The following is an 11,350-nucleotide window of genomic DNA, read 5'->3' as shown; positions in this document are numbered from 1 at the left end:
AAAGGGAGTGGGTCAAGTACGATAACCATTAGGCCAGCTTGAAACGACTCTTTAAGAGTTTTCAACATTACTTATTTAGTAATCGGTCATATGAACGACTCGCGCATGCGCATTCGTGAAACAGTTGACAAACAGACAAAAATCTGTGTAAGGGGGTGTAAAAGTGGCGCAGCACTGTTTTGTTTCGGAAATTCATTTTACCCGTCGTGGGACGAGTATTCAACTAGTTTCGTTATGAAAATAGAGTGCTATGCAGGAATAAATAACGCATTTGTTTGGCTCGACTAGAAGGGAATTCCGACTGAGAATCTCTCTATTTCTACGACGTAAGTCGCATGCCTCTTGAGAGCCTGTCTCGGTTTGACGTATAATGGACATGCAGTTGGTATTCCGACTCTTTCAGACAGACTCATTACAAATCGAATCGTATTAGCCGCACATTTTGACGGCGTTCGACAAAAGGCACGCCTCGACTTTCACGCGTCCTTCGCAATGTTTTAGTCGATGTCTATTAAGTAGACAATGAAAATAAATGCCTCATCAGTAAATTAGGCCTTTAGAGGCTGGAATGGTTGTCGATGCATTATCGGAAAACTTCCAGAGATGAAGAAGAGTCTGCGAGAATTTCTTTTTCGAAAGACTTGATCACAAATAAAGTGCTTAGCAATTATTAAATAAAGCTCTTAGAGAATAGGAACCATGTCGCAATGTGAAGGTACGATAGTGGGTGTTGAGAGAGAGATAGAGAGAGAGAGAGAGAGAGAGAGAGAGAGAGAGAGAGAGAGGCGCAAATTGAGAGTAGATATGCCCTGAAGTGCTAAGCGTAAGTAAATGGACGTCTGTAGTTGCTTAGTTATTTTGCCCGCGAGCGAAAGTCAGTATAGGAATGTGACCTCACACGCTTCTTGCTTCGAACCTCTTTCTGATGCGACAGAATTTGACTTCGTCGTAAACTTTGTCCTTCGTGAGTTCATCTTTACATTTGCTTTTGGCAGAACGTGTTTGACCTTCGTCCAAGGATAATTATCATGGCTGCGCTCATCTCCGTGTCCAAATTTTCTGTGAACCTGAATTGGTAGGAAATAGTATTCGGGAGATGGTCGCATTTTTAATAATGTTTTGAAACTAATGTGTAAAAGTAGTTTAAAATGGGGAAATTTCATGTGAGATTAGAATTAAGTAGAGTCCAAAATTTCCATCAGAAGTTAAGTGAGCGCTACGTGTCTGGAAAATCATGTCACAGACAGGAAGTCACTAGTGTGACGTGGTGAATGGATGATTCAGATTTTTCTCTTTTTACTGAATGAGCAGAGTAAAAGAGATAGAGATGGATAGAGAGGGAGAGGGAAAGGTTTAAATAGTTGTTCCAATCCTTTATAGGGGAAGGTATATATATATATATATATATATATATATATATATATATATATATATATATATATATGTATATATATATATATACATACATACATATATATATATATATATATATATATATATATATCTGACTGACGTAAAGAACATTTAAAATTAAAATGTTTAAATTCAATGTTATTTCACGGGGTTAATGATAGCCGAATGGATACGGTCTTTGCTAATCGAGCCAGAGATGGCTCGTGTTGTTGAGTTCAAATCTGTTGACTGGTATTAATCGTGACACCCTGCACTGAATATTTCTCGAAAGGATGAAACACCAATGTCTGTAGGTATTTAACTATTACAGTAAAAACATAATTATATATATATATATATATATATATATATATATATATATATATATATATATATATATATATATATATATATACGAGAAGTCCGCCAAGCATCGCCCGGTCGTATGTAAGATATGTTTAAATATGATATTTTAATTCATGGTTATTATATATTTTTATTATAGATACAATTATCTGTCGACTGTTATATTGAATCAAATATATAGTAGTTAGACCAAAACTAATATATATATATATATGACTTAAGTGGCATTAGCTAAAATCGAAACCAAAACTAATATAGTTATTTATTTATTTAATTGCACATGAGTTCAGAAAAAATTGGTACCGTCGGTTTCAAGCCCAACATAAAGCGAACAAGTTAATGGTAACACGTAAACGATATTTGGCTCTTGTCAGCAATGTTTACGTGTTACCATTAACTGGTTCCCTTTATGTTGGGCTTGAAACCGACGGTACCAATGTTTTTCTGAACTTCTGTACAATTAAATAAATAAATATTAAGCTCTTATATCGAAAAAGTTTTTCTTTGTAATCAAGCCCTTTGTTGGAATTCTTTCCCCCAAAACAGTAAAATATATATATATATATATATATATATATATATATATATATATATATATATATATATATATATAATGATGATACTGGTGTCATGAGTTCGATCCTAATCTATGCTGGTGACGGGCAAAAGCTAGAAACATGCATGTCCATAATGTGAACTATTATGCACGTAAATAATATTTAATAATAAAAATATAGAAATATATACGATTCATATATATACAGACCACGTCATGCAAAAAAAAAAAAAAAAAAAACACGCTATGAACTTATTCACAGTAGAATTTTCACGCCCTGTGTTCTATCATAACGGTTTCGATTATCGATTATCGATAATTATCGGAGGTATTCTGAGACAAGACTTATACACTAAAATTCTAAATATTTTAAAGAAAATCTATTTAGCCGTTTCGGAGTCTATAAGGAACAAACTCACACGCACAGATAAAGTTGCATTTATATAATTGTAGATAGATAGATAGATAGATAGATAGATAGACAGATAGATAGGTAGATAGATAGATAGGTAGACAGATAGATAGATAGATAGATAGATATAAAAATCGGTTTTACCTTTCAAACTGTGATCAGTGACGTAAAACAAACTCACCTAGAAAAAAAAAAGAAAAGAAAACTTCAGAATTGTCCAAAACAAAAAATAAAATCAAAACAGACAATTCTAAAATCACATTTCAAATTGGATCATTGAAATTGGGCCATTTAAATGGGCCCTTTAAAATGTAATAAGTTTAAATTTAGTGTAAAATGAATTAATTATTATTGATGTGACAAATTCCGGGAGAATTAAACTGGTTGCTTGCTCCCCATCCAGTGTACTAGCAAAGGGGGAAAAATCACATAAAGAAACAAAAATGAATTATAGTAGATTTATTTTTAAAATAAAATTAATTTAAAAATAGGATTGTGAAAGCTTTATCATGTAAATATACAACTTCTATTAAAAATGAATTTTAACAGACAAATCAAACACCGCAAATAAAATTGGACCCGTCAAACGAAGCCACTTAAATTGAACCATTTAAATGAACCCAGTTAAATTGGACCTTTTGAATGAAGCCATTTAAATTGGACCCTTTAAATGAAGCCATTAATATTGGGCACTTTAAATGAAGCCCGTTTAATTGGGCACTTTAAATCGAACTATTTCAATTTGGCACTTTAAATGAAGTGACAACTTAAATTGGGCTCTTTAAATTAGACACTTTGAAACAAACTATTTAAATTGGACACTTTAAATGAAGCTACTTAAATTGGATTCTTTAAATGAAGCCATTTAAATTGGATCTTTTAAATCAAACTATTTAAATTGGACCCTTGAAATTAGACCCTTTAAATTAGATTCATTAAATTGGACACATTAAATTGAATTCTTTAAATGAGACGTTTTAAACTGGACCCTTTAAATTGGACTCTTTAAATTGGACACTTTAAAGTGGACACATTAAATTTTACTCCTTAAATTTGACCTTTTTAATTGGACACTTTAAATTGGACGCTTTAAATTGGACTATAAACTGGACCATGTAAAATCAAATAAGTTTGGATTTGGTATAAAAAAGAATGTTTACGTGACAAATTCAGGAGAGAAGAAACTGGTCATTTTTCTAGCATACGAGCAAAGTTAAAAAGAGCATGTAAAAAACTAAAATGCATTCTGTTGGAGTTAACTTCTGAATTAAATTATTTTATATAGAATTGTTTAAATTTTAAAATGCAAATATTAAAATTCTGTTAGAAAATAAATTAACAAACAAATCCAAAATCACAATTTAAATTGAACTCTTTAAATTGGAATATTAAATTGGACTCTTTAAATTGGAATATTAGATTGGACTTTTTAAATTGGAATATTAAATTGAACTCTTAAAATTGGAATATTAAATTGAACTATTTAAATTGGAATATTAAATTGAACTCTTTAAATTGGAATATTAAATTGGACTCTTTAAATTGGAATATTAAATTGAACTATTTAAATTGGAATATTAAATTGGACTCTTTAAATTGGAATATTAAATTGGACTCTTTAAATTGGAATATTAAATTGGACCCTTTAAAGTGTAATATTAAATAGGATCCTTTAAAATCAAATAATTTTGGATTTGATATAAAACCAATTTTCTAATAAATTTGCTTTGAATAAAATAAGGTTAGTATTGGAAATTCCATGTAAGGTTAGAGTTTCGCCATGATGATAATGGTGGCAAAGTGGTTAACGACACGAATTGATAACCTGGGTTGTCCAAGTTCGAATCCAGTTCGTTCCTCAGAAATATTTTCAATTAAAAATGTTGGCAACCTTCACATAGTCCCTTCCATAATTAGTTGATGTCTTTTTAGAAAGAATTCTAACAAAAAGATATCAGGGAAACGAATGCCAGCAAAAAATCATCATTCATTCATTTACAATGAATGATGCTCAACAACAACACAACCGCAGCAACATCAACATGGCAATGGCTAAATGGTTAACGACACAAACTGATAACCTGAGTGTGACATGTTCGAGTCCAGTTTGATCCGTAAAAACACTCTCATTTAAATATTTTTTTGTTCAAAGGCACAGATAAAGAGTTGGGGAAATTATTGATAGTGGTTTCATTTAAGGATGCTGGTAATCTTCAATGGTCCCTCTCGTAACTACCTGATGTCTTTCAAGAAAAAAAATTAAAACTAGAAAAATATTGAGGAAATGCTGAATCGTACAAAATGAATAAATAATATTCACCACTACCAATAAGAACAGCAGCAGCAGCAGCAGCAGCAGCAGCACCACCACCACCACCACCACCACCACCAATACTACCACCACTATCACCACCAGCAACATCACGAACACCACCACCAACAGCATCACCACCAAAACCACCACCACCACCACCACCAACACGAACATCACAACATCACCACCTCCACCACCATTACCACCATCAACACCACCAATACCACCAACACCAACGCCAACACCAACAGCATCACCACCACCACCACCAACACCAACACCATCACCACCACCAACAGTATGACCAACAACAACACTATCAACACACGCGCCACCACTAACACCACTACCAACACCACCACCACCACCAACACTAACACCACAACCAAGCTGACCTAAAGGAGGGACACTCTTGCCTAAAAAAAAATTGTCTGGCCATCCCCATCGGCAAATTGCTTGTTGTTTGAGACTACAAGCAAAAAACTTGCTCCACCCGAAAGCCGGGTGGCAAGGCCTTGGATGGTGGACCTCCTGAGTGATACCCAAGCGGCGTACTGACAGGTGCAGAGCTGGTTCCCAGCCCCGAACCTGTGGGGCTGAGTGTCAAGAATGGATCCTTGACGAGTACTATACCCAGTCTCCAAGCTGCTGAAGCAGTAAGGAGACCATCTCTACTTATAATGAGGGTATGATTACAGAAAGGTGGAAGGTTCAACTTATAGACACTGACGATAGGAACTGACCAATCAGAAACCAGAATTTCTCAATAAAAATATTGAATCTTTCAGCTTTCTCGCATATTATTTTTTGTGTCCACAAGATCTGCAGTCATGGTATAGCTGGAAATGTCTTCTCAACTATTAAATCATTTCTCTCTGATAGGTTCTTAAGAGTAGTGGTTGATGGGCAGAAATCAGAGGTCCTCAGTATTAATGCTGGAGTCCCTCAGGGGTCAATCCTGGGTCCAACATTCTTCCTGATCTACATCAATGATCTTCCAGACCACATCCTTAGATCATTCGTAGACATTTATGCTGACGATACTACCATATATGGAAGCACTTCGAAGACTGTAAATGACCAAGTTCTCTCTGACTCTCTCTCTCTCTCTCTCGTCTGATCTTGGGCACATGGTACAATGAGGAAAGAAGTGGCTGGTTACTTTTAATGCATATAAAACCAAGCTTCTATCTTTACATCATCAATGCTCTGATCGCCATCTGGCATCAATCGAAATGAATGGCTCTCGTCTTGGGGAGGCTTCATGTTTTGATAAGCTTCCGGGCTTGAACTTTACTCCTGATCATATATGGAACACGTATATCAAATCAATTGCCAAAGTCGCTGGAAAGATGGTGGGATCCTTCTACCGCTCCAGCAGATATCTCACTGCTGATGCAATTTTCTCTACTTATATAAAAGCCAGGTTCGGCCAACGATGGAGTACTAGCTAGAAGCAGCTTATTCTGTCTTGACAGAGTTCAAAATAGACTTTGTAGCTTAGTGGGGGATGCCCTTTTCTCTTCCCTGCAACCTCTTTCCCACAGAAGAGACGTTGCGAGCCTTTCCCTGCTTTATCATTATTTTCATGGCAGGTGATCGTCTGAACTTCGATCTCTAGTCCCCCCTCGCCAGACTTTCACGAAAAATACTTGTCTTACCAGAACCACTATCAACAATTACCCACACTCTTTATCCATGCCTACACCTAAACGTAGATTCCATCAACAGGGCTTCTTTCTTAGAACTGCTCGCCTGTGGAACTCTATTCCGTTTGCCTGTTTTCCAGCTGACTAAAATCTGATTATCTTCAAGTCCAACGTAAACAAGTTCTTTGTGAACCGTCCCCCTAAGTAATCCAATTTACAAAATTTCCAATAATGTTTACTACGCTAAAATCACAATGACTAATATATGCCAATTAACCCTTATCCTCGAGTGGCCTCTGGGCCTTGATAAGCGATGACCCCCCCCTGTAAAAAAAACAAAAAAAACATGAGAAGCAATTTGCTCTCCGTCTGCAGACTTTTACAATTGTACAGATCGATTACCCAATGGAAAACCTTTCATTTCTTAATTTTTGAGATGAGGATTGGTTATTCGTATTATTTGGATTCATCAGACTACTGTTCTCATCTTGAGTGTAATTTTTACAACGTTTCGGTCGATGTAATTTCAGACCTTCTTCAGATATATCACGTTGAACTTGGGAATGTTTCAGTTGGACTCAAGAATTTGGACAGAATTTCGAACAGAACCCTTTATTTACTTCATGTGGGTCGCATGCTCTTGTTCCATCAGCCATGACTGGATAGAGGTTCAAAGTAATTTGCAATTGTATTTTTCGGTCACCCACACTGAGAATTGAACCTCCAACCTTCAGGAAGATATCACTTTTATAATTTATTTTCCAAGTATTCTAACCACTGTGCCATGTATTTCAATTCAAAACAATGGATCGCATCATCAGTGACTGTAGTAATGGACCAACTTGCACTGACCAATCTTTGATGAAGTTGATGCTTAACGATGGATCCAGTATTGGTATGATAAGAAATGATGATAATGATGGTAATGATGATGATAATCATTATCAAACTCACTATCGGTCAAGCTCCACCCACTGTCCCATCGCCACAATGTTGCATGCCTCTGCCTGTTTTATAAGTACTTAAATGAAATGTGCGGTGATGAATTCACAGTACTTATGCCCCCTTAGCCCACATACTCCTGACTAACACGACAAACAGGAAAATTACATCCCTTTGCTGTAGGAGTCTGTAGATGCCGGATAGTCTTCTACTTTGATAATTTCTTTCCTTGTACTGCTAGACTTTGGAATTCCCTCCCTATTTTCTGCTTCTGTGACTATATTCACTTGTTGAAGTTTAAATGTTATGTTAACAGTCATCTCGATGCTCAACTCCCTACAGTCCTCTGTTAGACCCGATCATAAATAGTGGCCTCTTACATTCCAATTGCAAAATTTTGGAATTCCCTCCCTGTTTCTCGCTTCCCTGACTATATTAACCTACTAACGATTGATTGTAATATAAACAGACATCTCGCGGCTCAACTCCCCACAGCCCCTTGATAGACACAATCCCAAATAGTAGTCTCTTAACTTCCATGTGGCAATATCCCTTTTTTTGGGGATGAAAAAGAGTAATAAAAACTAAAAAATGAATTTCAACGTGTGATTATCAAAGTTACGCTGACACGAGACACACATCCACACATGCACGTGATATTTCCCCATGAGTTTATTAACACAGAGTTAACCAAAAAGTGATAAAGAAAGATGAGGAATCGGACGAAGGGAGAACACGGATAAAGATGAGAAGCTGGGATGGTGGTTCTTTTTTCTGTTTGGTAAAACTTCCTGGAAACCATTGACCTACTGGTTTCGATTTTGCCAAAGTCAGAAGAAGCACCGCAATCCATTATCTGTCAGAGTCGAGACACCTTCATCAATAACGAGTAAGGATTTCAGACCTGACCTGACCCTCCCCACATTTCCTTTCCATACTCCCCGTCCCCCATCGCACTTTCTTAGCCCGGATGTTCGACAGAGCACAGCTTATATTTGGTTCAGGATTCTTTTTTACCTTCAATATTCAAACGAAAACAAACAAAAAAACATTAACTCTTCCTAAATTATGAGAAAACAAAACCAAATTTCTTCAATTCAGAAAAAGGTGAAGATGTTCATCATCATCATCATCATCATCATCATCATCATCATCATCATCAACAACAACAGCACTGTGGCAGTGGCTAAGTAGTTAACAACTCAAACTGATAACCTGGGTGTTCTGTGTTCGAGTCCAGTTCATTCCGTAGAAACACTTCCATTTCGTAGCCAAAAGTGATACAGATGAGGAGTCGGACATCGAGAGATGAAAACAGCAAAACTTTTTGTAATATTTTAAGCTTGCTGCCCATCTCAGCAAGATGTGACACAAGGTCGGGAAAGTGGAGATGTCAAGCAAACTCCCCTAAAGGAGGGGTACTCTTGCATAGCAAAAATTGCCCGGGCATCTCTGTCGGCATTCCCCGATTGGGGCGCTTCAAGCAGCAAGCGGATAAACTTACCCCACGTGAAAGCTAGGTGGCAAGGTTTGGGACCTCCTAGGTAATACTCAAGGTGTGTACCTCAGTTCGGCAGAAACTCTAAATAGGTGAGATGAAAGAAGGCCAGGCTGAAATCTCAAGGTTACGATTTCGATTTCTGCATCCAGCAACCACGTTATTCATCTGTAATTTATGATTTACTATTTCTATTTCTGAAGAGAGCAAAAAGTGGTTGGTTGGTTGTTTTACGGCATATCAACCCTTTTCAGGTTATTTAATGCCGAATCTGGTGATTTTGAAGAACGATTTTTAATACAGTATATTTGTTTTTTAAGTCATATTCTATTTAACCCATAGTTGGGACCCTAACAGGTGCTACCACTCCGGGTCAGATGGACCTGGGAGCAATGGGAATTAAAGGGTTGCTCCACACTCCCTAAGACCTGCAAGCTGGGGCCTCACCATCGGATATAGTTTAAGGTCATATCCAGGACCGGAAAAAGTGGACCTTGGGGTTAATTTCGACAGTCTCACAACGCTCGCTTCACTTTAGTCCTCATGAGTGATATTACTGACAAAGGGAGAAGAATTGCTATTTCTGTATTGGAATCTATTTATATAACACTTTCATAAAAACACAGTAGCTTCTTACATAAAGTGATTTCATGCCTTGTCTCGAGCGATTTCCATGTGTAACGTTATTTAACACGTTGTAACCTCAGTCGCAAAGTAGACAAAACATAGGAAAGTTTATTCCCTCTGACTGCTACACTTTGAAATTCCCTTCCTGCTCCCTGAATTCCTGACTGACAGAAGTTTAAATGTAATATGAAAAAATATCTTGCTGCTCAACTCTTAAAAATCCTCTGTAAGACAAAATACCAAGTCCAAGTGACGATATTAATAACAGAGGCTAAAATCCTAATTGACTTAAGCTAAATAATATAGACAAGCAGAACCCGTGGACTTTCCACAGGGAATTAATTCATATGTAAAATATTGATGTTGGCATTCTGTAGATGTTCAGCGTAAATGGAGACGTTATGATATTAATATATTATAACACACGCTATCCTATTAATATATGGACTATCTACTCTTTCTATTGAATTGAACAATCAATCGATTAAGAGTGAAAAGTTGAATCCCGAGGTTTGAAACTATTTGACGTTTATTATGTCCACTTTCAAATTAATATAATCCCGACAAATCAAATAAGCAGCAAAATCTCACCCCTTCAGTGGAGAGATATTTAGCTGCCAGGAATCATTCTACTCGAATAGTTTATTACCTCTGCTGCTAGACTTTGGAATCCGATTGCTGTTTTTTTTTTGCTTTCCTGACTGTACTTACATGCAGAAGTTTAAATGTAATGTAAACAAATATCTTGCTGCTCAACTCCTCTGTTAGACAGCATACCAAGTTATAGTCCATAATGTCCAAGTGGCAATAGGACTTGTTCGAGGTGATAAGGAGAGAAACTAAATTAAACTAAATATATCTGACATTGCGACCGCTTACTCCTAACAGTTGTATTCAAAATATTTATAACGGTCGATTAATTAGTTTAGGCGTGTATCCTGCACACGCAAATATATAATTTAAATGCACAAATCTAAGTTTATATGAATCGACACAGGGGAAAATGTTTTACTTTAAAAGACGTGAAATGGGGAATCTTAAAGAGATCTCCCAAAATTTCCCTTGCTTCGAATAGAAACTCGGTTTCCAATAAGTTTTATTATTATTATTATTATCATTATTGCTGTTATTATTGTTATTATTGTTATTATTATTGTTATTATTATTGTTATTATTATTATACTTATTATTGTTGTTATCATTATTGTTGTTATTATTGTTATTATTATTATTGTTGTTGTTATTGTTATAATTATTGTTATTATAATTATTGTTATTGTTATTATTATTATTATTATTATTGTTATTGTTATTATTATTGTTATTGTTAATTTTATTATTGTTATTATTATTATTATTTTATTATTATTATTATAATTTTATTATTATTATTATTATTATTATTGTTATACTTATTATTGTTGTTATCATTATTGCTGTTATTATTGTTATTATTGTTATTATTATTTTTATTATTATTAATATACTTATTATTGTTGTTATCATTATTGTTGTTATTATCTTTATTATTATTATTATTATTATTGTTATTGTTATTATTATTATTATTGTCATTGTTATTATTATTGTTATT

The 11,350-nt window shown here is 35.2% G+C and overlaps 1 protein-coding gene across 12 annotated transcripts in view; it reads right to left on the bottom strand.

Annotated features, from left to right (window-relative positions):
• LOC145259106 (protocadherin beta-11-like) overlaps window positions 1-11,350 on the bottom strand; it is a 1,732,684-nt gene that overhangs the window by 999,828 nt on the left and 721,506 nt on the right. Inside the window, exon 4 of one of the 12 annotated variants that reach the window (XR_013864126.1) lies at window positions 2,764-2,907. The exons of the other annotated variants lie outside the window; for them this stretch is intronic. The gene's annotated coding sequence lies outside the window, so the exon portion shown is untranslated. Of the gene's footprint in view, window positions 1-2,763; window positions 2,908-11,350 lie in introns of those variants that run through there. 12 annotated transcript variants of the gene reach the window in all.

This window comes from Euprymna scolopes, chromosome 34 (genome assembly GCF_053919585.1).
Source record: "Euprymna scolopes isolate OS-2025 chromosome 34, ASM5391958v1, whole genome shotgun sequence".
In the NCBI taxonomy this organism is placed as follows: domain Eukaryota; kingdom Metazoa; phylum Mollusca; class Cephalopoda; order Sepiida; family Sepiolidae; genus Euprymna; species Euprymna scolopes.
The sequence above is the reverse complement of the archived record's forward strand: the minus strand, read 5'-3'. Positions and strand labels throughout refer to the sequence as shown.